This window comes from Ixodes scapularis, unplaced genomic scaffold (assembly GCF_016920785.2).
Source record: "Ixodes scapularis isolate PalLabHiFi unplaced genomic scaffold, ASM1692078v2 PGA_scaffold44__24_contigs__length_19508400, whole genome shotgun sequence".
In the NCBI taxonomy this organism is placed as follows: domain Eukaryota; kingdom Metazoa; phylum Arthropoda; class Arachnida; order Ixodida; family Ixodidae; genus Ixodes; species Ixodes scapularis.
This window is the reverse complement of record NW_024609873.1, coordinates 18,715,310-18,722,103: the sequence shown is the minus strand read 5'-3', so window position 1 is coordinate 18,722,103 and position 6,794 is coordinate 18,715,310. Positions and strand designations below refer to the sequence as shown.

General features: G+C 48.1%; 1 pseudogene; it reads right to left on the bottom strand.

Moving 5' to 3' along the window:
• Nucleotides 1-4,001: 4,001 nt before the first annotated feature.
• On the bottom strand, nucleotides 4,002-6,307 carry LOC121837501 (annotated as a pseudogene).
• Between the last annotated feature and the right edge of the window lie 487 nt (nucleotides 6,308-6,794).

Here is a 6,794-nt window from a genome sequence, read left to right as displayed (position 1 = left end):
TGTGATTCTCAACCAACAGATGGCGGTGGAAACGCCTTTCAGCTATTTACACCAACGCAATAACTTATGTGTGGTGGCACTTCTATAGACCAACACGCGACCCTGATGTCACGCAGCTGCGGTGGCACTGTTGACGGCACTGCGCATGCGCAGACACTTCCTTCAAGCGAATTCGGTTTCTGCGCACGCGCAGTGCCCACACCTGCTGTGGGCAAACGCGGGCTTGTTTGTAAACAGCGTGTCGGTCTATACAGTGTGATATTTTTCTATATACTGAAATCGATAGCCCTGGACTTCCACTTGTGTTTTTTTTTCTGCGCAAGTCTTCTGTCGAACGTGCGTCGGCTGCACTAGCTCCCGTGCAAAGGGAGCAACTGCCCACGCTATAAGCCCACGTCCCCAGCAAATGTGGTCAGAAGAAAACGTTCACGTACTGAGCCAATTTCGAGTCACAATCTCGTCAAAGCTACGGACATGTCAAAAATTATGCGATTTCCGGTTAACAATAATCACACAAAGAATTTTGGAGATCAATTGCGAATATTTCAATGTGGCCAGACTTGTATGATGTGTCGGCCGTTTTGTTGAGCGTGTGTTTGAGTCTTTATGGATTTCCAGAAAAACGCGATGACGCGATAGACGCGGGTTTTCAAGATTCCAGCTTGAGGAATTAAATACCTCAATAATCAAAACAAATGAACTACTTTATTTTGGTCAGGTGCCTCATGTAGGTTACTGGAGTGTTTAGTTTAACCAAAACCACGAGACAGGAAAACACACAAAAGGAAATTCCTTTCAGGGGTAGATATTGAGTTTGGGAAATCAAAAGTAGGACTGGTACTGAGTCTCACTCTTAATACATAACAAAAGTAGTGCCAAGTTTAAAAATTGGCTCAAACCATTAAATTAACAAAATTAATTTTAGTATGTGTTCAGTGATAAATAAAATGATTGGCCAGTCAAATCTTCAGGTTCTGTGGATAGTTGTTAGACAAAGTTTAAGCAATATAACACTCTTAATTTGGTGATTTGTGCGGGGCAAACTATAAACAGTAGCAGGTTAATAGTTCAGGGGATCTCCTCCCACCCCTTTCCCCTTTAGCAGAGCAAACGCTGGAAAGTAGGCAACATCCTTTAGAGCGTTCGCTCTGCCAGAATAAAAAAAAAAGATGAGAGGAGCTTTCCCTGAACTCTTAACCTCTCACCAAGCATAGTAGTGCGAAAAAAATGAAGAAAAAGCAAAATGTGCAGTGTTACGTTGTATAAAACATGGTGCATGTACGCACATCGTACGATGATGAACACTGAAGCAGCGCTACGTGTTACATGAGCCACGAGCGCATTGACATTTAAGGGGTATATCGAAAGCTAAGTCTTTCACACGTACCGCTCGGACCGCATTTGAATTTTCATAGTACCCTATTCTCTTCAGGCTTGGTGCAAACTGTCTCCTGATTGCTGACATTATAAAAAGACAAAATACTCTAACTCGGGTTGGTAGAAAAACTCGCCCTGCTGACAGCCAGACATGTACAAGTTACTTAAAAAAAGTAATTTAGTTAAGTTACTGAGTATTGATGTGAAAAGTAATTTGAGTAGAGTAGAAATTACTCAAACAGAAAGTAATTGAGAAAATTACTAATTACCGTAAAAAAGTAGCGAATTACTTTTCAAGTTACTTTTGAAGTTACTTTTATGTTGTTTTTTATGGTCCAAAGAAAGTACAGAGGTTTTAATCGTCAGCGAAATCGTGCTAACCAAATATGGATCGTTTTTCTTTCACAGAAATGTTTTATTAGCTGGTTCTGCTTCTGCGTGCCTAATTGTTTTGTACTTTCATGTTTGCTTGGTGAATGATGTAATGCGTGCGAATGTGTCATTTCAACAGTGAGGTTTAGCACTATCTGAGTTTGAATTTTTAGACAGTGTTTGCTTGTTTACAGTTTTGCGTAAAGTACATCTAAAAAGTACTTGAAGTAAAGTACAAAGTAAATTAGAGGGGGGAGGGGGGCTTGAAAAATTTTGGGGGGTTTCGGATTCTCCAAACCATTTTCTTCACCCTCCCCCTCTTTCTAGGACACATGCTCCCCCTCTGCAAATATAAGCTGGTTTTTCGACATCTTATCTTCTTTGTGCAGGAATGTTTGTTGATAGAAAACACAGCCACTAAAATTCGAAACTAATTTGTAACTTGAGTAGAAGTCACTCAGAAAAAGTAATTAAAGTAAACTACTAATTACCTAAATAAAAATGTAATTGAAAGTTACTAAACTACTCAGAAAAGTAGTTAAACTACAGTAACTTGAGTAGAGTAGTTGAACTATGTACAAGTCTGCTGACAGCTACCATTTATCTCGGCGCCGATAATGAGTATTCGCTGGCTGCATATTGTTGCGAAAGGGCCCAGGAGACGACCTTGCCCTTCCAAACCGACCGGCACGGGTGAACGCCCTGGAGCATTGTCACCAGGTGGCTACGCTCAGCGCTGCATGGAGGCAGGGCAGGAGTCGCCCTGGCGTCGCCAACATGCCTCTTGCGAAGGGACGACGTGGCCTCCAACGACGGATTATTAAATTGACGGACGCCAGTGTCATCGGGCTTTACCTTCCGGGCCCTCTCCTTCCTGCTTCCTTCTGGCCTCGACGCGCGGCACCTCGGCAGCCGTGGGACGCCCTCGACAAAGGAGGGTGCTTTGCGTCCTCCCCCGGCTTCGAGCTTCGATGGGATTATACCCTTTACGCACGGAGAAGACGCCTGCAATTAGGGATCTTTGCCCCGTCCGGACCGCGATGGCGCCGGTGACCAACGAGGTCGACAGGCCACACCGTGACCAAGGTCGCCTGCCCTTCGGTGTGCGCGACGCGTATGGCAGTGTGGGGGAGGGGGAAAAGGCGTGCCTGGCCATTAGAAACAATGAACCCTGGGGATTCTCTGCTAGGGATGTGGGGACAAGTGAGGTTATAAAAGCAGCAGCAGGCGGCTGCTAGCGTGTGTTCTCTGGTGTTCTTGACTGTATTCTCAAGTGTTCTGAGTTGATGTAACCTGTTAATATGTATATATAAAGAATTATATTATACAAGAGACACCCCTCCTGCTCCCTGGTCCTTCGCGATTCCGGTCTCCACATGAGTTCCTGCCCTGGCTCGGCTCCCTGCCGTACCCAGAGTCCCCGGACGACCTCGCTGTCCCAACAATATAGAGATTGCGAAAAAGCGCGTGCTAATAGCGAGCTTTTGCCACGTGATTTCATACCGTGCCGTCACAATTGTTCTTCTCAAACAACAATGTTTACCTACGCGAGCGACCACTGCAAGGTATGAGGGCTGAGTCTTCGAAAGGAATAAGGAAAGTATATTTACATAAAATAGAGACTTTAAGTAATAGGGCTAAGAGCGAGTTAGTGCTGGCTGGCTTGACTGGCTGAAGGCTTGACAGGCATGAGACAGGCACCAGACTAGAACGCACGTGCCATCTGGGCCGGGCACGAGCATGGCTTCTTTCTCAACTGTCACTAGGCACGCTCAGTTGGGGCGCGTCAAAGGTAGTAGAAAGAAAAAAAGGAGACGAGGATACCACGCGCTCACATCCCACCGTAGCCTTAAAAGACCAAGTCTCTTGGTTTAGAGCAAAAGAAACAAACAACCTGCTTAAAACAAAACAAAACGAAAAGAACGCATAGGGTAATGGCTATTAGCTAATATTAAAAAAATACGCGAAAGTGTACCACTAGAAGCACAAGGCTATATCTAACATCAAAATATGCAAAACAAAGCCTAACCTTAGAAGCGCATAGCCCCTCACTCACAGCTAACCTCAAATAAAGGTAAATGATTTGACGCTGAAATGCAAGGGCTTCAAAATACGCAAATGAAAAAAGGAAACAGACGAACACACTCACTCCCCGCCGTATCTATAGAACCGGGTCCCTTAGTTTGTGCTAAGCCAAATTCACAGTTACTACAACAAGAATAAGAACGGTTGGGGCAAACGTTCAGTCCAACTCATCCAACTCCAGCAACACAACGATCCAACAGCACAACGATGAAAGCTGTCTTTTCATAGTCCTGGGGGCGGAGGCTGACTTGCCAGCATGCACTTTTCAAGTCTGTGGTAGCGAAGTACGCGCATCCAGCGATGTCATAGATGATTGCATCCAGAAGGGGCAGGGGGTACACCACTGTGATGGTGCGTTGATTCAGTGGTGCATAGTTGACAAACAAACATTTCTTCTTTACACGAGATACTACGACCACTGGAAAAGTCAATGGGCCAGACACTGAAAGAATAACACCTTGGGTCAGGAGTTTCTTTATCTGTTCTTCCACGAACTGTCTGTCCTCGGAAACAGATTGGTACGGGCTGTGGCTGTAGGGCAAGGCGTTTGGTAGCAGGTCAGTGCGATGTTGCATGCTTGTGAAATGGCCTAAGTCATCTTCGTAAGGGGCGAAAACTCCATTCTATTGTGTCACAATGTCGGCAACAACAATATTTTGACTGAAAGGTAACTGATCTTCAAGGAGGGCTGGCGGAAGATCAGGGTGAATGACTATAGCCACAGTACCGGCTATCTTGGCTGGCGGCTGGACACTGGGGCTACTTAAAGGCACACGTGGAGTCTCCTGGGCGAAGGCTTGCCGGGATGGCTGCTCCGGCGACGGCAAGGGCTCTCTCTGTAGGCAGTCTTGTGACAATGTCTGCACTTGTGAATTGAGGCCCGATAGGGTGAGAGTTACGGCATTGCACATCCGTGGTGCTAGTTTTTGTTCTGCTATGATAGACAAACCTGTGGCCGTATGCTGGAGCCGGACGGGCTGCGGAGGCTCAAAGATCAGACGCGCCTGTGCGGCTCGAAACCAATCTTCACCAATGATGAAGGAAAGGATGTTGTGTTCCAAAACCGTGGCCTCGACGACTGCCGCGATTGGGCCAATGATCTTAAGCAAAGCTGCACCCACTGGGAGTACGGTAGTACCTCCTACAACTGCCAGTGGAGGCCCAGTCCAGGGATGTAGCATGCCTTCTGGAACAAGCGACTTCGCTATGAGAGTCAACTTGGAACCTGAGTCTGGGAAAGCACCATAGTTTCCGATTACAGTGATGGTGGCTACAAAGAATGGGCACTGCAGCTGAGAGTCTTCAAGGGTCGCTGGCATGCTATGAAGAGCTGGTGGAAATGGCTTTGCAGGCATGACCCTAGCTGCCGACGACGATGCCTGTGCTGACTCATCGGTGTATGTTGTACACTTCGAAGCAAGGTGTCCGAGGTGTTTACATTTGTAGCAGACCGTTTGGGACAAGTCTTGGCCACTACGGAACGCTGGGGCTCCATATTGCGACGAGATGGCTTGGTATTTGGCCTCTTGCAAGTCGGTGGGCAGGTCTGCGATGCGTTGACGTGAGGCTGGGGGTAACGGTGATGTCAAGCCAGAGCGCTGCGTAGGGTGGGTAGGACGTTCGTATCTAGCCGACCAAGACGAATGATGTTGGTGATTGGGTTGGGCTGGAGTAGTCAAAGGGCTTGCCTTGGCGTGTTGGGCCGACCTATCCAGGCTCGTGCATGTCGCAAGAAAGGCTTGGACGGTTGTTGGCCTGTTGGCTGCTAATGCTTCGACGATATGTTGGTCCCGCATGCCTTGGAGTAGGTAGTCGATCTTCTGCGGATCGCTCAGGGTTACCGGGCAGCGTTGGATGATCCTTAATTTGGCGTAGGCGTACTGATGAAGGGATTCGCCAATCCCTGAGTCACGTTCATGACCCGTTCCTGCCAGTGGATCAGGGTCCATTCTGTGATGAAGGTCTCCTTGAGGGCGTCTCTCCAAGCTGGCCACGTGTCGTATTGGCTTCCGAACGCGAGGTGCCAGTTTCGTGCTGTGCCTTTCAACTTGCTTGCTGCGATAAGCCGGGTGGTGGCGTCATCCCACAAGGCGAGTTGTTGGACGCGGTGAACGTCCTCAAGCCATTCTTTCACGTTTTGCTTTGGCGAGCCCTAAAAACGTGGGAGGGTCGCGGACAGGTCTGGTAGCGTTGTAACTGTCGTGGAAGGACGAGGCAGCTGCTGCAACAAAACAGCAAGGTTTTGTAGCGTGATAGGGTCTAGTACCAAAGAGCCAGCGGCAGAGGCCGACGTTTGGTCCAGGCTAGGCGAAGATTCGCGGCTCGCCTCGATGTCCGCGGCGAGTCGCTGGATGAGGCCTTCTTTTGTGCGGGAAGTGTCTAGCTCACGTGCAGCGAGCTCTTCTTTAATTAGCTCGACGCTCAGAAACGACATAGTTCTTGCGTCCAGTTGATTCCAGACAATGCCGGGCATGGCTGTGTCGGGCAAGGCTTACGAAAGGGTTACAAAGCGTTCCGCTCACCAGACGTTACAGAAAGAAGTGCGCAGGTGTTCATGACGGGGCGTAGGTGGAACCAGGCGAATCGAGGCAAGGCTGGCGGTCAGGCTCTGGTAGGCTTTCACGGTTCAAGGTCGACTGCGCCAGATGTAAGGTATGAGGGCTAAGTCTTCGAAAGGAATAAGGAAAGTATATTTACATTAAATAAAAACTTTAAGTAATAGGGCTAAGAGCGAGTTAGTGCTGGCTGGCTTGACTGGCTGAAGGCTTGACAGGCATGAGACAGGCACCAGACTTGAACGCACGTGCCGTCCGGGCCGGGCACGAGCATGGCTTCTTTCTCAACTGTCACTAGGCACGCTCAGTTGGGGCGCGTCAAAGGTAGTAGAAAGAAGAAAAGGAAACGAGGATACCACGCGCTCACACCACATGTGAAGTTGTGAATATTCTTTGTTGATTGTA